This window comes from Panthera leo, chromosome A2 (genome assembly GCF_018350215.1).
Source record: "Panthera leo isolate Ple1 chromosome A2, P.leo_Ple1_pat1.1, whole genome shotgun sequence".
NCBI classification, from domain to species: Eukaryota; Metazoa; Chordata; class Mammalia; order Carnivora; family Felidae; genus Panthera; species Panthera leo.
Window position 1 is genome coordinate 71783317 of NC_056680.1, and position 26656 is coordinate 71809972.

The following is a 26656-nucleotide window of genomic DNA, read 5'->3' on the forward strand; positions in this document are numbered from 1 at the left end:
TAGGGTGGCAAGCTGAAGGTGCCCTGAAATGCAAGTCTCCTCTCCCACAGGCTAGATGACAAAAATTACTGTCTAAGAACTCTTGAGAAAGAAATTTAAGGGAAAAAAGGTCAAAGAAAAAGCAGAAAGAAAATGGGAAATAATTAAGAAATTGATACAAAGACCATGATCATACTTGCACACTAATGGGTGAGATGGGTCTTAAGATCTTGACTTCACCCAAAAGTCACCTTTAGGCTAGAAAATTGACTTTCTTTTCTTGTGAATATGTTCTAGGATATACTCTCTGACCACTACCCCAAATGCATCTTCTTTATTTTTGCTTCAAAATTTTTATTAAAAAGCATTAAAAGTCTTCGAAATTCCACTGCAGCCCCACCTAATCCATTCTCTTCCCACCCCAGAGAAGGCTACCAACCTGAAGCTCTCATGTACCCTTCTCCTTTAGGACTTTTAGCTTTTACACATACACAATATATGGTTCATACATAATATATAACATAATGCAATTTAAAGATACTTATATTCATGGTATATTATGAGTAGCCTGTCACAGATTTTTGTCCATGTAACCTATTTTCAAGTTTTATTCATGTTGATATACATAGATTAATCTTTTTATTTTGAATGCTACACATCAGCTTTCTTAATAAGCACAATGTATTTTCCTCATGCCTCTATGAGTGAAGATTTAGTTGTTTCTGGTTTTTCCTGTTATATATGTTATAGAAGATCGTCCTTGGATATGCCTTTTCTGCACGTGTGCTAGAACTTTTTAGGAAGTGGCAATGCTGAGTTGTATGGTCTGCACATCTGTAACTTGACCAGATATGCCAAATGACCACCTGAAAAGACTAAAGCAACTGACACCTCCACTAGAAATGCATCTGTGTTTCCTCGCCCTATGTTCTCATCCTCACTTTGTATTACCAGACTTTTAGATGTTTGACTAAAGTTTAGATGACAGACAGGGTGGGTGATAACAGATATATCGGTATTGTTTTACTTTGTAGGTATCTGAGCATTAGTAATATTAAGCATCATTTCCTATGTTTGGGGACATTTGGGTTTCCTCTTCTATAAAATGCTCATATCTTTTGTCAATTTTTCTTATTCTTTAAATAATCTGGAAGACAATCACAAATTACTTTTCCTGTTTGTGTTATTGATTTTAACTTCGTTCAGGGTGTCTTTTCTAATACAGTTGTTTTCTATGTTTTTAGTCAAATTTATCAATACTTCTGCTGTGTGTTGTGTTTTATTTCTTGTTTAAGAAATATTTGCCAACCTCAAATAATAAATATATTCTCTTGCATGTTTGTTTTCTAAAATTTTAAAGTTTTGCTATTATTGAGTCTTTAAACCATTAGAATTCATTGTTGTTTGTATATGATTTATTTTTTTCCCACATGGATTGCTAATTTTTACTGTATCATTTACTGAATCTTTTGTTCCTCCCATTGTACTTTGTGATGTTATGTCTCTTAAAAACAAGTTTCTATATATAAGTAGGCTTATTTTGTGACTTTCCAATCTTTCCATTGGTATTTTGTCTATTCTTATGCAAGCTTTATAAAAATCATGATTCTGCATGGTGCATCTTCCATTATTAGTAGTATTAAGAGTCATCCTGGCCTGGCACCTGCGTGGTTCAGTTGGTTATGCATCCAACTCTTGGTTTGGCTCAGGTCATGATCTCACAGTTCATGAGTTTGAGCCCCACATCAAACTCTGCCGACAGCGTGGAGCCTGCTTGGGATTCTCTCTCTCTCCCTCTCTCTCTGTCCCTCCCAAGTCTCTCTCTTTCTCAAAAAACAAAATAAAACAAAACAAAAAACGAATAAACTTAAAAAGAAGAATTATCTTGGCTCTTCTTGGCAACACTTTAATATAAATTTGAGATTCACCTGGTCAAATTTATTTTAAACTCCTATCAAAATTTTTATTAGAATTCAGTCTATTATCCATTAGAGAGAAATTTATGATACTGAGTTGTCCTTTTCATGAATATAGTATATTATTTAATTTAGTTTCTTCTGTTAGTTTCATCACAAAGTTTTATATGTATATTTTACCTATGGTCTCACACATCTCTTGTTAGTAGTCTTTATAGTATTGTTGATAATTAGTTAGGTATTTCTATATACCTTATACATTTTGTAAATATTTGTGAATTACAACACTTATAAATGTTGAAATTACTATTTCTATATAGAATAGTATATATATAGTATATATATAGAAATAGTATATATATTATTAAAGCATAAATTATTAAAGCATAAATAGTATATATATAGAAATTACTATTTCTAATTGTTTTTATTGGTATCTATTAAAACAACTGATTTTTGTATATTGATATTATACCCCAAAAGTTTACTGAAATTTTGTTAGTTTTAATTGCATATTTATAGATTTTTATTTTTTTTCTGCTATTTCAATAACATTAAGTAACTACAAAATTAAGTGATTTACAATGCAATTACAGAATTCAGAATGCCTAAAGCCAGAAGACAGGAAAAGGCTTGGAGCTTAACAGACCTGGGTTCAAATTCTGGCTAGTTCTGCCTCTGATTTAGCAGGTATCTTCGAAGTGCATCACTTAAAATATCTGAGCCTCAGATTTCTTATATATAAAATGGAATAAACTCTATCTCTATCTTACAGAGTTTCTATCAATCTTAAATTAACTAGTAATAATAATTAATGTTAACACTAATAATACCTAAAACGCATGCCCTGTGCCAAGTCTGCCAAATACTTAGCATAGAGGCTGGCACATTGAAGGTACCCTAGTATCTTCTTTTCTTTTTCTATCTCTGTCTCCCGACACACACACACACACACACACACACACACACACACACACATGCACACACACGCATGCGTGCACACACACACACACACACACACACACCATTTATGCTGGCAAAATGTGCTAGAGGAAAACAGACAAATATCAAATATCATTCCCCAAGGGTTTGGTGGGAAGAGAGGGCTGCTAGGGAGGTTAATACTCAGAAAATGATTCAGGTTCAGGATTTCTAATCCTACCTTAGCCTTGTTTGGCTCTAGTAACAGTGTGGATCTCTGAAAATTCCAGGAAATACTCACCAAATCCTTAACCCATCCCCACCTCCAGCTTACCAAAAGCAGTCTCTTGAGGCCCTCTTTTGTCCTTGGAGGAGGTTAAACCATCAGGCCCCATGTGAACACAACTGAACTTTACCTCACATGGAAACTCTCTACATATAAGGTGAAAACAATTCGGTGGAACTAAGAGGAATCCCAGCATTGACTCAAGCAGCTTTCAATTCATTTGTGGAGGGGACCCAAACTTTAACATCATTATTAATGAATGAGGAGTTATGAAGAAAGATAGAGGAGGGATTGAAAAGGGAAAACATTTCTGAATTTCAAAAACGATGTCAAAAATCTATGTTTGCAAAAGGACAAACATTCAACAAAATGGTGGTAGTGTGTTTGTAGTATATTTAGGGTGATAGTGACCATGCGGAAAGTAAAAGTGAGTAAGTCTGATTTCCACCTGGGCTCTTGATGTATCGGCATGATCAACACCTGTCATTTATCTCCTCAGGAGCATTTAGCAGACAACAGCCCTGGGCTTGGTTTGGGGGGTTCTTCCTCCTTACTCTGACCTTCCCACTTGGGCAAGTCTGTAGTCTGGGTTGAGAGGTGGGACTGACAGCTGAGACTACCCTGACCACAGAGGCTGTTATGGTGGTCACATGATGACTTTGACTGCTTCAGAGCAAGTCCCTGAACTTCTGTGGAAACACGGAGAAGACTCTCTGTCCCTCAGCGCAGTTGTGACAATGTGACCCTGTGGCTGCTGCAGCCAAATCTATTGTATTAGTTTCCAGTGTCTGCTGTAACCAATTACCACAAACTCTGTGACATAAAACAACAGAAGTCTATTTTTCCACCGTTCCAGAGGCCAAATTGAGATGTCAGTAGGCCTGCGCTCCCCCTAAAGGCTCAAGGGGAGGGTCCTTTCTTGCCTCTTCCCCAGCTTCTTCTTGGCTTGTGGCTACATCACTCCAATCTCTGCTCCCATCTTTACATGGCCCTCTCCTATCTGTATCTTTTCCCTCTTCTGACTCTTATAAGAAAACTTGTCATTGTATTTAGGGCTTACTTGGAGTGATCCAGAATGGTTTCATCTCAAGGTCCTTAATTATATCTCCAAAGAACCCTTTTCCAAACAAGGGTGCCACTTGCAGGTTCTAGGAATTTTGATGTGACATATCTTTTGGGGTGCTACCATTAAACTCACTACTGCCACCATAAAGGGAGTCTATTCTGAGAATGTAGCCAACTCAGAGGAAGTAGGGCCAAGAGATGGAGAGAGGAATCTTGGGGTCTGTCACCCACGTAAAGACCTGAAGTCAACCCTTCCCCTGTGGTGTGAGCTGTCAGATTCAATTACTTTTCCCTTAAGTTGGTTTCAATTAGGTTTTTTTGTTCATATCCTAAAGAGTCCTCACAAAACAGCAGACTAAAGAGAATATTTCCCATCGGGAGACCTATTTTTGCTCTTTCGAGCAGAAGGAATATCTGTGGGATTCTACGTAATTGAGGAAGATTCAGAAAGTTTCCCTTTGGTGACACACTCTGAATGTGCTCCTTCATTCCCCTGCCTTCTGCCTGTATGGATATGCAAACCCCAAAAACAAGCCCCTACTGCTCTGGGGCTGACCTGGGGCAGGATGTGAAGTTTCAATTGGGTATTGAAAAAGAGAGAGAGAGAGAGGAGACAGAGAGAGAGAGAGAGAGAGGGAGAGAGAGATGCTCTTATCTCAAAAAGGCAGGGTGGGATGGTGAGAAGGTGAAGATTTTGGTACCAAAATAACCTGAACTGGAATCCAGTTCTGCTGGCTGCTGCCTGTGCTGTGTGACAGGGTTTGAGCCTTATATTCCAAAAGTATAAAATGAGGACCCTCTTAACTGCATCACACAGTGATTCTGAGAAGCAGAGAAACACACATATAAGAAGAAGAGAGGATGCCCCAGGTATTCTCCTTGCCTCTTGACTGTTGACCCAGGGTGTCCTGGAGGGACAAGCAGCTGGTGAAGGTCTCCTGAGTGCCTTGGAGGTGCCAAGCTGTGGGCTTTGCTCTCCACTAACGTGCTCAAGTAGGAGGTAATCGCTGCATCCCATAGATGAGAAACCTGAAGCTCTGAGCATTATGTAACATTCCCAGTTCACACGGGTAGTAAGTGGCCAAGCTGGAGTTTGAACTCAGGTTGGTCTGACTTCAAAGTCTGCACTGTTTACATTACTCCACCCTCTCTCATGATACCTAAGGAGGAGACAGTGAGGGCAGAGAAAACACTAACATCAAGCAGAGAAACAAAACTAACACTTACATAAGCTTACTATGAGCCAGGAGCTCTGCTAAATGCTTTTTTAAATTTGAATGTTTATAAAAATAGCTAATGTTTATCGAATGCATGCTATATGTCAGGCTGTGCTGTGAGAGCTTTATATGCAGGATTGTATTTAAACGTCCTAACAGCCCTTGGAGAAAGGCATTGTTGTTGCTGTTGTTATTGCTGTTGTTGTTATTCTTAGCTCCACGTTACAGATAAAGAGAGGCCCAGAGAGGCTGAATAAAGTGGCACATGCTAGTAGGGAGCAGGGCTGGGCCCCCGGCAATGGCCTGCAGAACTGTTCTTTGCAGGTGCAGGACACTTTGTCAGGGGGCCTGGGACTTCGTCTCTCATAGGCATTTGCATCCTATAAGGCGGACGGCTTGCACAGGCTGTGTGTTAGAAAGGCCGCACCACCCTTCCCCAGCCTTCCCTGCACTGCACCCGCATTCAGCCCTCCTAAGGAGCACGGCATGGCTGCCTCCACCTTCCGCCAGCCAGGTGCACACCCTGGGCCCTGGGTGGTGGGACGGCAGAGCTTATCCTCTGTGGCTTGGTGAGTGGGAGTGGAAGTTTCTGCCCACAAAGAGTTAAAAACGTTAGGAAGGAGGTGAAAACGCCTCATTTGCTCAGGGCTGGGGATTTTTGTTGTTCTAACACTGGAACATACAAAATGTTCAGCCAGTTAAGTCCATTTTAGAACACAGGGGTCCTGCGTGAGTTTTAGAAGAAAGCCTGTTAACACCTTTGAAGTATCTAGGTTCGGGCTTCCAGATATGAACGACACTACACTTCTTTTGAATATTATTTAGGGAAATCCTTGGCACAATAAATAAGACTTGCTTGTACTATTAGCTTTATTATGGATATCACCATCACGGTCATGGTTTGATATTAGAACAAACCCTGCATGGGATAAACTATTGGCCCAATGTGAGGGCTGATCCTATTTATTTTTCTCGCTGAGGCCAGGCCTTATCTGAGCACATTGGACATCATGCAGTGATGAGAGCTGAAAACTGGGGCAGACCTCAGGGATTAGGCCCACCCCATGTGGCCCCAGATCTGTGTATCACGTGGTTTGCTGGTGGGTGGGGTTTGTACTGTGGCCATGACAGGAAGCTCTCACTTGTCTGCTTTAAGCTCTGTATCTGATGCTATTGGAATTGTTTTTAAAAAATCATACTTTACAGGAATCCTTGGAGAGTCCTAGAAAACTTTCAAAATAAAGTAATTTCACTTATTTTATATTAAGTGAAAACTACAAGATAATATGGACATGCTCATTTTAACAAAATGGACACAAATCATGCCTGTAGGATCAGAATGTGATTTAAATTAATGTAAAGAGTTGGTGCGGCACCTGGGTGGCTCAGTCAGTTAAGTGTCTGACTCTTGATTTTGGCTCAGGTCATGATCTCATGCCTCATGGGATTGAGCCCCATGTCAGGCTTTGCCTTGGATATGGAGCCTACTTGGGATTCATTCTCTCTCTCTCTTTCTCTCTCTCTGCCCCTCCCTTGCTAGCACTCTGTCTTTCAAATAAATAAATAAATAATTGATGTAAAGAGATGGGATTTAATGGATTACAGACCCAAATGTGAGGGCTGAAATCATAAAAATTCTAGAAGAGAACACAGGTAATAATTTCTCTGACATTGGCCACAGCAACATTTTTCTAGATCTGTCTTCTGAGGCAAAGAAAACAAAAGTAATAATAAACTACTGGGACTACATAAAATTAGAAGCTTCTACACAATGAAGGAAACAATCAACAAAACAAAAAGACAACCTACTGAATGGGCAAAGATATTTGCAAATGACATATCTGCTAAAGGTCTAGGGTCCAAACTATATAAAGAACTTACACAACTCAACTCCAAAAAACACAAATAATACAATTAAAAATGGGCAGAAGACATGAACAGACATTTCTCCGAAGAAGACATACAGATGGCCAATAGACACATGAAAATATGCTCAACATCAGTCATCATCAGGGAAATGCAAATCTAAACTACAATGAGATACCACCTCACACCTGTTGCAATGTCTAAAATGAAAAACAAGGAACAAGTGCTGGCAAGGAACCCTTTTCCACTGTTGGGAAGAATGTAAACTGGTGCAGTCACTTTGGAAAACACAATGGAGGTTCTTAAAAATTAAAAATTAAAAAAAAATTAAATTACCAATATTATCCAGTAATTCCACTACTGGGTATTTACCCAAGGAATATGAAAAATAATTTGAAAAGATACGTGCACCCCTATGTTTATTGCAGCATTATTTACAACAGCCAAATTATGGAAGCAACACAAGTGTCCACTAATAGATAAACAGATAAAGAAGGAGTGGAATATTCGATGGAATACTATTTAGCCATAAAAAAGGAATGAAATCTTGCCATTTGGAACAATATGGATGGATGTAGAGGGTTTAATTCTAAGTGAAATAAGTCAGTTAGATAAAGACAGATACCATACAATTTCACTCAAATGTGGAATTTAAGAAATAAAATAAATGAACAAAGATAAAAAGAGACAAATGAAAAAAGACTCTTAAATATAAAGAACAAGCAGAGGGAAGGTGAGTGTGGGGGCTGGGTGAAACAGGTGAAGGGGACTAAGAGTACATTTACTGTGATGAGCACTGAGTAATGTATAGAATTGCTGAATCACTATATTGTACACCTGAAGCAAATATAACACTGTATATTTGTTATACTGGAATTAAAGAAAAATTACACTAAATAGGGGCGCCTGGGTGGCTCAGTCGGTTAAGCGTCCGACTTCGGCTCAGGTCATGATCTCATGGTCCGTGAGTTTGAGCCCCGCGTCGGGCTCTGTGCTGACAGCTCGGAGCCTGGAGCCCGTTTCAGATTCTGTGTCTCCCTCTCTCTCTGCCCCTCCCCTGTTCATGCTCTGTCTCTCTCTGTCTCAAAAATAAATAAAACGTTAAAAAAACCCGAAAAATTAAACTAAATAAAAGAGTTGGGATTTTAAGTTTAATACACCATTTTCTATTTTGTTTAAATAAAGTACAATTTATAAAAGAACAATAATAGATACCATAAAAATGTTTAAATTATCATCATACTATTATTTTTAATGTGCCAATGATGATCAGTTTACAGAAACCATGTAAGTATTTTGGTCAACATGGAATATATATGGTGAATGACTGGCCAACAATCAAAGGATTCATTTAGTGTATGTTGATAAACACAAATATTAGATAATCTGGATCAAACTAATGGTTTCAGTTTTTTCAATGATCTGTTGTTGTGAGTGATGACTCAAGGTCTCTTCGTAAAATGGCCTAAGACAGGCATCCTGTAGGATGGAGGAGAGAGCTGGGTACCAGTGCTGTGAATTCATTATGTAACCCTGGGTGAGTTTCTGCACCGATGCAACCTCAGGGCCTGAGTGTCAGCATCACTCAAGAGAACCAACGATGTCAACTTTTGGGATCTAAATTGCTTCTCTGTTTGCACGTGTGCTTTATCAGAATGTCTTATCCAATCAATATTCCCCTATAAGCAGATATGAATGAGAAAAAGTCATTTCTTGATTTCTGCCCCCCTTGTGTCAACTGTGGACTTTATTCTATCCTCTCATTCAGGACTGCTATTTTGTGAACTTAAACTAGGAGTCCTTTTTTTTGTGGAAAAGGGACTCATCATCGTTCTTTCCTATAAAATCCCTGTAGAATGGTGTGATAAACTTCACGATAAACCTTATCTGAAAAATCTCTGTTCTCTTATAAAAACGGCTGTCTCCTCATGACTATATATGCTTCCCAGGGCTCCCCCTTAAGCCCCAGTGCATCATGTTGATGTCTCTTGAAAGCCCTATCTAATAGGTCACCATTTCTCATTTAAAATGGTTTCTTTTAAATTTCCAATTTAGTCTTGCCTTACAGTCCCTTTTACAATTATTTTCAGATTGGGTGAGTCAGAGCTCCATGACATGTCAGTGAAAACCTCTCTGGGTCTTCCTAGGAGGAAATATTTCTAGAATGGGAAGACAGGAGGACAGTAGAGGAATCCTCATGCATCAGTATCATTTATTCAAAAGACAAGTTTGGAAAATGTCGGCTAAGGTGACAAATATAGCTTGTCACTGAGAGGTCAAGAAACACAGATGGTGTTCAAAAGTGATGGCAGAGGAAATACATGGAGAAGATTGATCAAGTCTATGTAATTCACGTGCTGCTGGGGCTGGGGAGAGGTCGTCACAAACTGGAGGACAGCTGGAAGCAAACCCATAGAACAGTACTTTTGGGCCAGCACGGTATTATTTTAGATCCAATTCAGAGGCTTTAATTAAAAAGGCAGAATATTCCTGGTGGAGCATATATTCTTTCATCAACTAAAAGTTATGCTATTTGTTACTGTCTCGTATCTACACAATGCATAACACATATCTAAATTTCTTGACCGGCCCCATTAGGATACAGGTTAGCAGATCCTATGACTTTGACGGCTGATTTCTGAAATCAGATGCGAAAATGATCTTGCAAAATAATTGTACAAAGTGATTCCACTTATTCTCGTATGTTCAACCACAGAATGTTACTCAAGTGCAGAGGAAGAGAACTACGTCTCATGGATTCTGGCAGGACTTAGATGTTGTCCCTCAAGGCTGCGGCTCAGAATCCATAGAAAGCTCTGGAAATACCATAGAGAACAATGTTGAATTGTGTTGGTCAGCTGTTCTATGGACTTAGAGGTTGAGGACTTCTGAGTGGCTTTAGTGATGGCAGTTGATCCCAGGGAGAAGTGATCAGATGGACTGCAATGCTGTTTGAAAATGTTCCCTCCCTGGAGACACAGTGTTGGAGGCCCAGGGATGACGCTGACCCCCCTCAGGGTTCCTCCAGGAACTCACAGGGTGGGAAGAGGCTATAAAGCGTTGTTTGATCTGGCACGGTACATCATGTCATCATTACAGGTTGGGCTTGCCAAGACTGTTACAGGCTCTCCATTGAAATACTGGCCTATACATAAGGTCTGACTGGCTGAGTTTGTGCTGTTCTGGAACCCAGCCCTTTTTGTGAAAAACTATTTGCAAGTTCACCTAGTTGCATGGCATCGCAAGCTAGAAAGACATGCTAGGAATAACTACGGAAGTCATTCAAAGTAACACTACCAGATACAATGCAGGTCTTTTTTGCCCAACCACCCTACTTGACCTTTTTGATTTGCTCATATACTATAATTCGTGGCAATCGATTTCTCTAAGTCAGAATACACCCTATACGACCAATGGAATGAGAAGGGGCCAAAGCACCCAGGGTGGGGGTGATCTCCACGCGCCATGTCATGCCAAGTAGTTCATGATCTGGCTCCCTGCCTCCTTCACACCCTCTTCTTTTACTGCTCTCTGCTTTATATTTTAGGTTCCAGCCACACCATGATGTGGGAGTTCTACACGTGAGCTATGCTACGCCTTGACTCCTGACTCTTACTCATGCTGTCTGCTTGGAACACCTGGCTTGCCTCCTCTTTAACTCTTAGGAATCCTATAGGACAAACCACAGGTACCACCTCTTTCAGAAAGTTTTCCTGATCTCCCCCCATCAAGGGCCTAGTTACACACACCTTATCTCTGTCCCTTTACCTTCTGCTAATTTCTATCACTTCTATTTAGCATATTATACTTACCAGTTTATGTGTATCTTTCTCAAAATTATGAACTAATTCAGGACAGGTGTTGTGTCTTCATCTTTGTACTGCAATGCCTGGCATAGGACACACAATTAGCACTAAATCGGTAATTGCAGACGAAATGAGTGATGAGGGCATTTGAGAACCAACATGCAGCCATCATCTACTATGTGCAAAATACTACATCAGATGTGATATGTCATATAATCTTTACAAAAATATGCATAAAGTGTCATAATTATGCAAAAGTGGTCATAATTATCCAAACTCCCCAAATGAGGAAAATGAGGCTAATAGAACAGAAATACCTCTATAGGTCCCATAAATAGTTGAGTGACAGAAGCATCTTTTGAATCAAAACCCTCAGGACTTGAAAGTCTGTGCTCTCTCCACGATACCATCACCCACTCACTGCTGGCCACGATCTGAAGTGCCCAGGATGGGTGTACCAGAGTTGGGTGGGGGAGGCCAGGATAACAAGACTCTTTTTAGATAGGGTCTTTTGCTTTTGACTACCTATGTCTGACCACTGCATGGATATGGTTGGGAGAATTAGTGCCTCCTGTAGCCAATCTCCTTGGAAGAATTGCCCAGGAGTCAGGTTCCCCTCTTCACCCCTGTATGACCTCGGGGTTATTGCCTCAAATTTTTTTATAACTTCACTTCCTACAGATAGCATTTAGCTTTTATAAAACCCACCCAATTCGTTATCTGCTCACATTTCTCCAGATGTTTCACCTCCCACTCCTGTCTTTCTTAATGACTCTAGAGGGTTGATTACCATCAGGGTTAAAGCTGTCAAATTATTCTTGGCTCTATTCCACTTCTCTCTCTCTCTCTTTTAAATCCATCTCCAAAGTTCAATTAAAAATCTTCACCAATGGATCAATAATCTTTTTTTCTAATTTTAGTCAATTCATAATACTAGAGCCATACAATGAAGAACAGTTTAATTTTCCTGTGATTCTACTCATCCTAAAGATTTTGCTGTTGACTTTGCTTCTGGGCTCACTTTCCTCTCCCTGCTGGTCCCACAGAACTAGAGGGCTGGAAAGGAGAGAAGAGGCTGATCTCCCTTGGGGAGCATCTTTATATACCAGCCTAGGCTTCTTTGGTCTCAGCCTCTTTGGCAGGGGAGGGGAAAGGATATCGCTGGTATATTCCAGCAAATCTATATCCCTTGATATATATAAAGTGGACAGTGAAGGCAAATATCTTTATTCATGAAATAGATTTAATGGGGCTGGCAGCTTCCCTTTGTTCTACATGCCACAGTCTATCCACATAGCTATACAGAAACATGACAAATAAAATGGAACTCGAGGTTCACAGAATCATCACGAAACCTCACTGAATCCAAACCCCAGAGGCTGGCTATTCATCCCAGCTAGAGCCTACCCAGAATTCCTCCTGTCACTGGGACAAGACTAGATAGTTCTGGAATGAATCCTGATTTTAATCTCAAGACTCACTTCTATTAACAAAACTGATGATGGGAAGCAGAGGATGTGGCTTTCTCTCCACTCAGATTTTATTGTCTCTAAGGTTCTGGATCTATTTTAGAGGGAGTGGTTTCTTGGAGTAGCAGTAAAGGGACATTGAAGCAAATCTTAATTTTAAGGCCTCAGGAGGGGTCCCCAATTGATCCCTTGTTACACACTAATGGAGATTTGCAACTCTCTCCTCTGTTCAGAGACCCTGAGTCTTAGAATAACCTCTAGGATACCCCACAGCACAGCATTATTTAAAATATTTAAATAATTATATATTGATATAGCACTTAACGTTTCACAAAGTACATTTTCATTTAGTATTTCTTTTGTGCAATTGCAAAACCCTGCACTGAGTCAGAGCTAGACCTGCAACATATGATGAAGCTGTATATTGTTTTCTTTTGAATATCTTTATATATTTTCATACATATAAAGTTAGAGGCCACCATATGAATTGTGTATTCACAGAACAAGAAATAGTTTTGGAAGATGTGAGTAAATCTTTTTATTAAAGACCTTGCAACTTCATCTCAAGGTGACTCTTTTCATCTATACACTCTGAGGCTGAAATTAACCAAATGATATCAATTATTTTATTTTTACCTAAAGTAAACAATTATTAATGTTTTTCATGCATGGCAGCTACTTACACACACACACACACACACACACACACACACACACACACACTACAATAGTATGCTTCTTGGGATTCATTTTCGAAGACTAAAAATGTCCTATTTTGTTGATAAAGGAGAGGGGGTGAATGCACACACACACACATATTAGATAAGACTGAAAAATAAAAATTTGTTTTCTAGCAAAGGATTGTAATGAAAACTTTCTCAGGACTAATTCATTGTATATAAGACAGCTTTAGACTTGTGTTTTAAAATATACTACAGTGCTTTGGCAGACCAGCCATGTTTGTCAAAAAGGTATTTTTTATGTCAACAGTGCTTCATAGGCTGATAGGTTTTTATACATTAATTTTTTAATCTAAATATTCAAATATAAATATTGAATATACTTAATTGGATTTGACCGTATCTGTTTATTTGGCCAGAATGTTATCAGACTAGATGAAAGAAGATAAAACTGTTAGTCTAGGACCCCAACTTGTCATCTCTGATCACTCCTTCTGGTGTATATAATAAGCTGGAGCACACAGACACTTCTCATTTAGTTGAGTGAGATATCTCCTCAATACCCTTACTCAAATGTTATCCTCACATTTAAAAATCATGTATGTATTAGTTTGCTAGGGCGGCCATACAAACTACCACAGACTGGGAGGTTTAAACAACAGAAATGAACTTTCTCACAGGAAGTCCCAAATCAAGGTCAGCATGGTTGGCTTTTTCTGAGGCCTCCCTCCCTGGCTTGAAGATGACTGCCTTCTCCCTATCTTCACAAATTCTTCTCTCTACACACATCTGTGTCCAAATTTCCTCTTCTTATAAGGGTACCAGTCATAGTGGATTAGGGCCCACCTTCATTACCTTATTTTAACTTAATTACCCCTTTAAAGATCCTATCTCCAAAAACAGTCACATTTGAGGTACCGGGGATTAGGACTCTGACATACAAATTTGGAGGGAGTGGACAGAATTCAGCCCATGACAATGTAGTTCAGGTACCCCTTTGCACAGAGAAAGGTTTTTTTTTAATCCAAGTATCTGCACAGTCTCTAAATACTCAGATAACTAGTTACTTTGGCCCAAGGACCCCAATTAAGCAGGAGGTATAAAGCCCAGTAGTCACACTGGCTATATGGTAGCATAAAGATCAAATTGTGGGGTCTTGTGCTTTCAACCACACCAGTTCCCAAAGCAACACCAGTTCCCTCTGCTCCCAGAGGGCAGAGTTTAGGCTCAGTTAACTTGTGTCTGCAGCAAAAAGAGACAAGCTCTTGGGACAGTTAAGGTGAAGCTGGCCTCTCTTCTTTCAAGGGTGACCACTTGAAGGCTACCCACTTCCATCATGGAAATGAAATCTTATGATGACCTTCTCTCACCAAATCTAAGAACTCCCAACACTTTTCTCAGGCCTTCAGGGAATGTTTCATGGTGGTAAGATAGCAACTAAATTCTATTCAAGAGTTGAAACAGTTAGCCAAAGTGGGTAACTCAGTCCTGAGAGGTAACCCCAAGAGGGGTTCAGGTGCTTCTAAATCAATCCTTGAAATGTCTCTTTGAGAATGTCTCTTTGTGGTCACTAATAATATCAAAACAAGTTACCTGTCTTCCCCACAACATCAAACTTCTGAAAGGTGCGGATTTTTTTCTATTTTCATCTCTGTGCCTGGGGTTCAGTAAATGTGGACCTCATAATTAAATTCACTCTCTTTAGTGTTGTTTTTTATACCTATGATCTACATATTTATGCTACATATTTAAGAGGATCATTTTTTTTCTAACACTTATCTTTTTGCATCTGCATTAGCTAGAATATAGGTATTGAGGTTATGAGCATTCTCTTATATTTCTTTGAGCCCCAGCACTTTATACATTCTTCATACTCAACAAGTGCAGTTTTATTTATTTATTGCTCACTGATGCAAAAAAAAATCATATTGCAAATCCCAAGATTTAAGAATCTTCCTTTATGGCAGAATGGTAATAATTATTGAAGCTGGGTGATGGACATGTGGGGTTCATGATTCCGTTGTCTCAATTTTAACGTATATTTGAAAATTTGCATCATACACAGTTGAACACATAAAAAATAAACAGTAAAGTATACCTTTTGGTGCATCCTATTTTTTTTTATTTTTAAAATATCTAGTTTCTGCTGAATATTTCTTTATTTTACAAATACATGTTTTCAAATGTTTATTTATTTATTTTGAGAGAGAGTGAGTGCATGTGTGAGCAGGGGAGGGGAAGAGAGAGACAGAGAGACAGAATCCCTAATCAGGCTCTGCACTGTCAGAGCAGAGCCCAATGTAGGGCTTGATCCCACAAACCATGAGATCATGACCTGAGCCAAAATTGAGAGTCAGACACTTAACTGACTAAGCCACCCAGGCACCCCTATGCTGTCTATTTCTAATTTCCCCCCAGACCTCATTATTAAATTTCGTTATTTATTTAGCACCAGGAGGCTTCACAGAATTTTGATAGGCTAACAATGTTAGTAGACATAGGAAGGATACTTTTCCACAAAGTTATACTTTGGTAACTCAAAGGAACAAATCATTCTTCCTGACTTTGGAAGAGACTGTAGAAAGGGAAGGTAAGTGTGTGAAAGGGACACATATCTGGGCTCCTATTACAATGTATGCAGGAGAAAACAAAGGCAGTCTGCAGTAAACATGTGCTATAACTCTCCACCCTTGTCCCATCCCCCAAGGACTGGCAGTCAGATGACCAAAGGGAGTAAAATATCTAGATTTGCTCTTGAAGGGATGGGACAACCCAGCAATGTTTTGAGTGGCCTGGCAAAACATCTTGAATTGCTTCTTAAACCTTTAGGACTTGGCAAAATTCAAAACACGTTTTGCCAGGCACTTTTTCCCTTAATTTTTAAGCCCCTGTGTATTTCAGGGGAAATTTAATCCGTATGTTTCTGATTCATTTACACTTAACTCATCAAAATGCTGTTTTGTAGGAGTTATTTGATGTCTAAGATGCTGTATGAGCGCTTCGTATGCCTTTTCTTTTCTTTTCTTTTCTTTTCTTTTCTTTTCTTTTCTTTTCTTTTCTTTTCTTTTCAACCATAAAGTTGCTCTTTGCCAGCAGTGAGAAGAACTTCAACCATTGGAGACTTAATCTCAATTTTTAAGGACCCACTAAATACAAATGTCTTTAAAGTTCCCTAAACATTTCTCTTGCTGCTACATGCCAGTGCATGGCTTGTCAAAGAGGACTATCACCAGCCACTCAAGAAACATACAGGACTAACACCGCTTTCCTTGAAACAGTGATGTTATTTTCAATTAAAGGACATCTGTTCTGCAAGATCTTTCACAACCTTCTTCAAGTAACTCAGTATGACCTCCATATTCTTAGAACTTTGGTATCAGCCTCTATTGTAGCACTGGTTAAATACTTGATTGCAATAATTTCTGTATGAATTTGCCTTCTCTCTTAGACTGAGTATTTGTTAGGAGTTTTGGTGGCAAACAACAGAAACCAACCTTGCAGAGGAAAATGAAATGGAGAATTTACTGAGGGGATATTAGGTAGCACCGGAATGTATTAAAGGACAGAGACCTAGGACTACTACATAGACAGTTCCAGGCATCCAAGCACTGCCAAGGGAAATGAGTGGCTCTTTTCCATTCTTGTGTCATAAGCCTCAAGAGTCAGAAAAAAAGGGTTCAATTGGCTCAATTTGCTTCATGTTCATACACTCCTGGTAGATGGGGGGCAGAGCATCTAACTGTCTATCTTAGCCAAAAAGTTCACAGTGACAGAAGGTGGTTCCTCAAAAGGAAATAGGAAAGGGGAACTGAATGCTTATAAGTTTTTCCAGGGTGGAGACTTTTCTTCATCTTTATATCCCTAGAGTTTAGGATAAGGCTTGGCATGTGGTATATGCTTTTCAAGTCCAAATTAATCATAAGGAACCATTCCTTAAAAGAGTTTAATATATTTGTATGACTGACAAATACATTAAAATAGAATTGAGGGGTTTATGATCAGATAATATGGAGTAAACATACTCCACCCTGTCCACTCCCTGTATATAATATAAAGCAGCTATTTAAGACTTCTTGAAAGTAAAGAGAAGCAGACAAATTGAGAAGAAGTCCATAACTCAAAATACCATCAAGCCAATGATAAGTTTATAATTTATATTTCTCCCAATATTCCTAATCTGCAGCAATGTGAGTCTATAGGAGTCAAAACTAAAGAAAGAGCACCTTCATCTCCATTCAGAGGCGCTGTGATTCCAGCACTGTGGAGCCAATCTCTTTTGTCTTTATTCTCTCTGTCCTCTTGCCACTTGGCCCCTGAATATGGGTACAGTAGTAGGAATACATAGTAGAGCAGCGTAACTAAAACCCTAACTTTCTGGCTGCAGGTCCAGAAAAAGAAGCATCAGGGAAGCAAATGTTATAGGGATATTGCAGAGAGAGAAGAGCCAGGGAAAGCAACACTATACAGGTGTTTGTGAACCCCTGGGCTCGACATGGATCTGATCTAATTCATTACCCCGAAGACTCTGAGAACTGAATTAATAGATCACAGTCTGCATCTCAAACTGCCTGCTGGGTGGCACACACATGGGACAGATCTTGTGTTGCAAAGGCTCTGACAACCAAACTGACATTGGATCCACAGCTTATAGCACCTATGTTGGAATTTGCAGCCTGAGCTTACAACATTTTTCATAGGATAAATAAGATCAAGAGTTTCGTAATATTCAAAATGTCTAGAACATAATACACAATTTATCAGCTTTATATATATATATATATATCAGCTTATATATAATATATAATATTATATATTATAATAAAGCAGCTATTATACACATGATCTAGAGAGCAACGGCCAACTTTCTTAAAACCAATGGAAAAATTAAAATATCAACAAAGGAAAGAGATATGAAAAAGAAACAAAATTTTTAGAGTTGGGAAACAAAATAACAAACTTAAAAACTCACTGGGTGGCTCAAATGCAGAGAGGAGGTATAAGAGGAAATAAATTGGTAAACTTTAGTATAGGTCAATAGAAAATATCCAGCCTGAACAACAGAGAGAAAAAGATTGCCAAAAAAATGTACAGAGCCTCAGGAACCTGTGGGTCAATAACTGAAGATTTAATATCTGTATCATTAAGAAGGAAAGGAGAAAAGAAGCAGCAATAAAAAAAAAAAAAAAAAAAAAAACACAAAAAAAAAACGCTTGAAGAAATAATGCCTGAAAATTCTCCACATCTGACAAAGACAACAACTACAAAAAAGAAATGGGAAACAGAACTAAAAACAGAAAGAATAGAAAAGAAATAAGATGGTAAAACTAAATCCAAATATATCAATAATTAAATACAAATGGCCTAAATGCATCAATTAAAAGACATAGATAGGAAAGATGAATTTTAAAAAATAGATAACTATAAAAATCTCATTTCAATAAAATATAGTGACACAGGTAGGTTAAAAGTAAAAGGATGAAAAAAGATGTGCCATGCACTATACCAAGCACTAGTTAAATAAAAGCAAAGTGGCTCTACTAAATCAGATTAGACTTCAGAACAAAGAAAACTGCCAAGGAAAAAGAGGACTGTCACATAATGACAAAACAGCTCAATTCACTAAGTAGACAAAACAACCATAGACGTATATGTACTTAACAACAGAGCTTCAAAACAAATGATGAAGCAAAACCTGACAGAATTGAAAAAAAAATAGATAAATCCATAATTACTGTTAATTAAACTTTAATACTCTTCTCTCAGTAATGAACAGAAATTCCAAGGAAATTAGAAAATATTTTGAACTGAACAAATAAAAATATAACATATCCAAATTTATGAGATGCAGTTAAAACAGTGCCTTGAGGAACATTTATAGCAGTAATTTTTATATTTGAAAAGAAAAATATTTCAAACCAGTGATCTAATCTTACACTTTTAAAAAGTAGAAAAAGGGGAGCAAACACACTGAAAGCAAGCAGAAGAAAAAAGTACTAAAGATAAAAATAGGAATCAATGAAATCAAAAATAGGAAAAGAGAACATTAATAAAATAAAAGCTGGCTCTTTGAAAAGATCAAAAGAACTGGTAAAGCACCAACGAGAATGGCAAAGGAAGAAGTGAGAAACACAAACTACCAATATCAAAAATGAAAGAAAAGATATCACTACAGACCACACAGACATTAAAAGGGTGAAAAAGGAACACTTTAAACAATTCTATGCACCCAAATTTGATCTTAGGCCAAATGGACCAATTCCTTGAAAATCAAAAACTCCCAAATCTAGCCCAATATAAAGTAAATAACATTAATAGGCCTAGAACTCGATATTTTTGCAAATATATGCAAATAATGAACCTAGATGTACACTTTACACTTTATACAGAAACTGACTCAAAATGGATTATAGTGTAAAACATAAAGCTGAAAGGTTTTTAGAAGAAAATAAGAGAGAAAATCTTTGGGACCTGGAGTCAGGCAAGGAGTTCTTAGACATCTTAGACATGACACCAACAGCACGTTCCATTAAAAAAAAAGTTATTTTTATAACTTTATAAAAATAAGGTATTTTTCTCTCTTCAAGATACCACTAAGAGAAAGATAAACAAGGCATAGCTTGGGGGAAAAAAATCTGCAAATCAAATATTTGGCAAAGGACCTTTAATCTTATATATCTATTAAAAAACTCAGAAACTAACAGTAAGAAAATAAACACCCAATTAAAAATGGGTAAAAGACTTAAAAGACATTTCAGTAAAGATGGCAACAAATAAGTACAAGAAAATATGTTGAGCATCGTTGACCATTATAAGAATTCAAATTAAAACCATGCTGGAAACAAAACAAAGTAAAACGAAACACCTAAATATCCTGGGATACCACTGCTCATGTATCAGAAGATACAACATTGAAAAGACCAAGGGATGGACTGCTGGCAGATAAAAGTACATAAAGTCATCTGACAGTCTAAGTGTCCTAAAGGAAATGAGATTTTACTTTAATTGATCTCAATAGACACTCTGTAGGGAAATGAAATAGTCATTGAGTCATTCCTCCTCTAGACCCAGATGAATACAGTACTGATGCTTATTGAAGGTGAGTAGGAACTTAGGAACTACTCATAAGAAAAGTAATCCACTCAAATACTTAAAGCTTAAAAGCTTAACCACATTTTGTATTTCAGTTAAGGCATGGATGCCTGCATTCAGGCTGGTGCATTATAATTAGGTTGTATTTGTCATCTTCATACATAAAACCAATGTGTTTCAACTCTTCATGATATAAATATGATGGTATAGTTTCAAAGTAGTGTGTTTGGGAAGGAGTAGTAGGAAAGGGAGGCCATCAGAGAGAATGGACAGACAATTCAGGCATCATTCCGAAAAGAAGAATTAAATGTGAGCCCTCTTAGGTTTTAGTCATGCCCAAGTCTGAGGATAAACAAAAGAATGCTAAACATAAAAAAGCAAATGCAATAGCTTGGGGTGTGGCTTAGAAAACAAATCAATACATAAAGTTAATTTATGTACATGAAAATATTTCATCGACACCAAAGAAGGCAAAATATGCTGGCAGAAACTGACATACAAATTAGCTAACACAAAAGCCACAAACATCCATAGTGCAATGTGGCTAAAGACAATACCTTATAGAGAATGAATAATAGACACTGGAGTTCATTGTGCCTGACTTCTGTCCTGGCTCCAACACCTACTTCCTGTGCCAATTATTTAATCACTCTGAGGATCAGTTTCATCATCTGTGAAATGGCATTCTAAAAGTACCTACTGACTTTGTTCATTGGGGGTTAAATGAAAAAAATGCATGCAAAGCACTTAAAATAGTTCCTGGCACATAGCAACAACTAGAAAGATATTAGCCACTATTATTTTGTCATCATCATTATAGAAGAGGCATGTTGGTGTCCTTCCAAAATCCAAGCATTAGGAAAGGTGCACACTTTGCAGAACCTCAAACCGCTAAAAGAGAACATACAAATCACTGTTCAGTTGCTCAGTTTGGCTCTCAAAGGGAAGGGTCCACTTCTCTGTGACATTGTGCACAGAACCCTACCCAGGTGTTAGGGGATTTGGATTCTTGGCCTGGTTTTGTCACCAGTTGGCCAGGTTACCTTGAATTAGTCACCTGCTCCTTCTGTGTTTCAGTTCATGCCTGTGAATGGTTAAGTTGGCCCCAGTCCTCTGTCACATCCTTTCAGATTTTATGAGATCTGCATGATGTGCCCTGGGGTTTGTGTGGTCATCCTACCACCTCCTAACCCGTCCCCCATTAGTATATATTATACATGAATCAACTCAAGGGAGTGGGCTGTGCAGTGCAGACCCACTCTGCCTTTGTCTTCCTCAGTAGAAAACAGAAGAAACCTGACATCTTGCGTCCCCAGATTGATGACACTCCTGGGGGCTGTCTGCAAGAGTCCTCCAGGTGCTCTGCCGGCTGGTCTTTTGTGCTGGTAATGCTTTTAGTATGACAATGTCTTTACTTTTGTTTCTGGCAAGAATTAATAAATTACTTATGATATTTAATAAGAAGCAGATGCTCCCAATGAGAATGGGGCCTGGCTGCCTATTAATTCTAGTTGGATTTTTCTTGCCGTGGTGAATGGAAGCAGACAGAGTAGGTGATCCACACGATATTTTGCAAGACCAAAGTCGTCTGCAGACAGTAGAGCTGAGAACAATTGCTCTGGATAATTCAAAATGGATGGAACAATGATACGATGTTTAAAATTAGAAAAAGCATTTGGTTTGTATAGTTAAAAGCTAATAAGCCCTATGGCTCTGAAGCTGTTCCAGATGCTAGGAAATGACTTGCCATAACTGAGATGGTATAGGTAATGAGTCAATAGTTACTGAAAAGCTGCTATGAACAAGACATTATCTTAGGGTTATAGATGGTAGAATGTGAAAAGAATAACATTTATTAGGTACCAACACTGTGTCAGGCACACATTCAAAACAATACACCTATGGGCTTTGACTCACATACATTGAATAATTTATCAAATATCCCATACCTCGTTTAGTTTGATTCTGGTGTTTTAATTCTTATAGTTTAATAATCTCTGTGTGAATATTTTTGTGGTTTTTGTTTTGTTTTGTTTTGTTTTTGGTTTGCTTTGTTCCATAAAACCTTAACTTTTAGGGGTGCCTGCATGGCTCAGTTAGTTAAGCATCCAACTTCAGCTCAGGTCATGATCTCAGGGATAGTGAGTTCGAGCCCTGAATAGGGTTCTGTGCTGACAGCTCGGAGCAGGGAGTCTGCTTCAGATTCTGTGTCTCCCTCTCTCTCTGCCTCTCCCCCGCTTGCACTTTGTCTCTCAAAAATGAATAAACATTAACAAAAATTGAAAAACAGAACAAAAAATAAAAAAAACCTTAACCTCTAGGGATGTTATAATCTAGTTAGACAAATGACACAGGTGAAGATTTACAATTTTACCTACAACTATTTAAGTAGTATATGGTATACAGAAGCCACTGTGGCAGATTACGTGAGCATTTTTGAACAGAGATCCCCATACCTTCATAACAGGATACTTCCCTCCTCTGTGGACCTTTAGCTACATGGCATGGTTTGGCCTCTTGGTAGGTAGAGTGTACCCACCCACTTTGCTGAATCTTGATTTTGGGCCTAGCCATTTGACTTGTCTTCACTAACGGAACTTTAGCAGAGGTGTTAACCATCAGAGACCTGAAATGTGCTTGTGTAGTTGGGCTTCTCTTCTTGTGCCTCTGCTGCTGCCGCAGAATATTTGTGTCCCTTCAGCCTGGGCCCCAGAATGGGCACATGTGAAGCAGACTTGAGCCCAGCCCAGAGCAAGGAGGCAAGCCCAGTTGGACCTGAAGCTTGAAACGGAGATGTCCAACCTCACCTGAATGAGAATAAATGATTGCTGTGTAGAGCCATTAAGTTTAGGGGTGGTTATTTTATAGCAATAACCTTTATAATCACCATGAGGGGAAGCTTTGAAATAATGGGCAATAGGGTTGTTCTCTGCCCCAACTATAAAACCAGTGCAGACTGAGTTAGAGCAGAAATTTTCAAAGTTCCCATGATGGAAAGAATGGCCTTCAAACAAGATCAGTACTTGACAAATGGAACTGATCTAAGGAAATCAGAAGGGGACAGGTTAAGTATGAAAGCCCCAAGAAAAGATTCAGAGAAGCATGAGTTGGCAGAGTTCATCCCAACTCAATCAAGAGGAGGAGAAATCTAACCCACAGATCCTACTTTCTATAGGAACTCCATCTTTTGGAACGAATGTACAAAGACATCACAGGCTAGGATGATTTGACAATGGAAATATAATACCAATATTGTTTTTTTGGTTCAGGCCTCACCAAACCTTCTTCATCCTGCTGACGATGATACAGCTTTTCCTGAATATCTACCAACAAGGAGAGGATGTACTCAGATGTGTGTGATAGTTGTATTGTCAGTGTGAATTAACATACTGGCATTCAGGATTATGTAGCAGTCTCTAAATCTAGTGTGAGTCTTGACTTTAAAAAGCACATTTGTTCTCTGTGTGCTAACAAAGTCATGTTTCAGAGACAAAAAAGGAGTAACCAAAATCTACCTGGGGAGACCTATTGTTAGGCATCAGTCTCTTCTGGGGATACTCTGACCTCACCAGTGCAGTACTTTCCCATAAAGCTTCTATTACATCTAGGAAGAAGAAATATCCATTTAAATTCTTTCTAATTTTGAGACTCCATGATCCTTTAATACAATTATTGCAAAATAAATGGTGTAGTTAATAAGGGCCAAACTAATTTAGAAAAGGGAAGACTATGATATCCAGAGGAATGGAAGAAGGTCATTTTGGGCTAAAAAATGTAATAATAAGATAATAGATTTAACATCATGGAGAAAAGTGTGAACACAGAATCTGCCTTCTTGGTACATACCTAATGGCAAAGTAATCCTAATAATTGGAAATGGAAGTGTCTATGGGAAGACAGAAAATCATGTAGGAACTGACAGTGAAATGTAAAAGCTATAAGATCATGAAATGTATATAATATACATAAAGCTTTTCAGAGCACAGATAAGAACACAAGGGAATAAATATTCTAGGAAGAAACAACTGCAAGTGTTCTAAGTGTATATCAGTGTTAGTGGAAGGTGGATGTTTATAAAACATTTCTTAGAACTACTATTTTTAAATATGCATTTGGTTGAGAGAAAAGGAAGATCATAGGGTTGCACCAGATTGGTTAATGAATGAACAAATGTATAAATACATTTGGGGACTAAATCCCCATTTAAAACAGACTTTTACAGTTACATGACACAATTAATACTACAATGTTTCTCTGAGAACCTATGAAATAATTTAACATCTATTCCTTCATCTTGCCTTCATCAAAATGAGCACACCTAAGACTCTTTTCATTTTAGAGGTGTAAAACCCAAATATGAAAGAATGACATACTCAGGATTTCTCAGATAAACTGATAAGTGCTGTGCTGGAACCAGCTCATGGGAGTCATCAATTGTGTGCATCTTTCCCCAATTCTACATCCAGCCATGTCACATTGATGCCTTGAGACTGGTCACTGTGGGAATGGGAATATTTATATATGGAAATAGGCAAACCAACAGTACATACAAATCAGGGATTCTCCCCCCCGCCCCATCCACCTCCTCCGCCACCCTGAGAGGTGGTTGTTCAACATTTTACCACATCATTGATTAGAACACAGGTCCTGTAGAACCCCTGTCTAGACAAGATCATTGGTTCGCCAAATCAGGACTCTGTTGATAGTCCTGACCCTCTCCCATGGGTGCAGTTACAGAAGCCCACACCATGCGTGCAGTTACAGAAGCCCACAAATGCACAAGCAGACACCTCTAGGCTTGTCTCTAACTCTTTACAGAAATTTAATGTTAACACCGTTCTGCTAATGATAATGAGGACAGCCTCTTGGGGCAGAAAGAAAACATTTGGACTTTAATTTAATACAAGCCAAATACTTTGTGTAATTCTAACCTCCAATCTTTGATGGCTTACAAAGGATAATAAACTTTAGCACATTTAAATCCTGGAGTTGATTACCAAGTAATTTAGCCTGGTAAAAAGATAAGCATATTATGTTTGGATATTGAGTAATAATAATTTTATTCACTTATCCTTGTAGGGAAATCATTATATTGAGAATATTAATGTCACTGTACTATAAACCAATGTTTTTCAAATACTTTTAGGTATTTTACTTTTACTTGTATAATTAAAAAAACTGTAGAATGAATATGATTCTTCAAAGTACTTAACACAAATGCACATGGCTTTCTGATAGAATAAAGATTTGGATTATTATTTTCTTCTGATATCCAACCACCCAATCTTTAATTGACCATGCCTCTTTCTTCTAAAGACCTTATGTAGCCAAGAAGAGTCAACAAAAACACCAGCAGTACCAAAAAATATGAAAGGAAGCCAGTAAGAAAAGCAGATTGCAGTAGGAATAGAAAAATCTGGAAGTCACAATAATTACATTTTCACGTTAACTTAGTTGGTGCTGAAGAAAACAATTTTGCCTGGCCTGGCTGCAAAGCTCACTATATTTTACACTAAAGTTGGAAGACAGAGGATTTCCTTTTTAAGCATTGGTCCAAAGAGTATACCATTATGACAAGAATTACTTTACGCTCAAAGAATTTAGGAGAAGGGACCCATAAAGTATATGCCCCTAAAGAGAAGCCAATTCTACACAAAATGGAAATGAGTGAAGCCTATGCAGTTTGTTCAATGAACATTCTCTCAAAGCTTCAAATGATTCTATGTTTTTGTTTTGTTTTGTTTTTTCCCACTGTGCCACCCCCACATCTTTCTTGTCCATCAGTCTGACTGACCTCTACACAACTAAAGATACTTGTGAGCCTGGTCTCCATTCTAGAATGCCATTCTTTAAACTCTGAAACCTGTATCAGGCAAATGAGAGTAAACCCAGGAGCTACTCTGCTGTGTAGGGTCTTATCAGGCCTTCTAAGATGGGCCGTGGGAGTTTTAATTAGCCTCTTGGATGAGGTGGAATTGAAGCTCATTTTGAGTAGCAGCTGTTTAGATGATTACTCACTGGAGGTGAGTGCATTCCTTCATAGCCAGAAAGATGGGAGTCAATGATTTAGATGTTTTCATCTCAAAATTACCTTCCTCCTATGAATAAATTGCCTATGAATAAATCATGAACCTAGTAGAACCATATCCTCTCTTCAGGATAGGAAGGGAGGGCTAAGAGAGAAAGAAGTGAGGAAAAGGGAAAAAGGAAGGAGGCAGAAAGGAAAAAGAAATGAAGGAAAGAGGATAAATTGCATTATGTTTTTTCCTGTGCTGGGTAACTAACCAAACCCTAACAAGGGAGGAGCCAGCTCAAATGAGGGGGTTTTCTTCCTTTTATAAGACTTCGCCTGGGTACTTTAA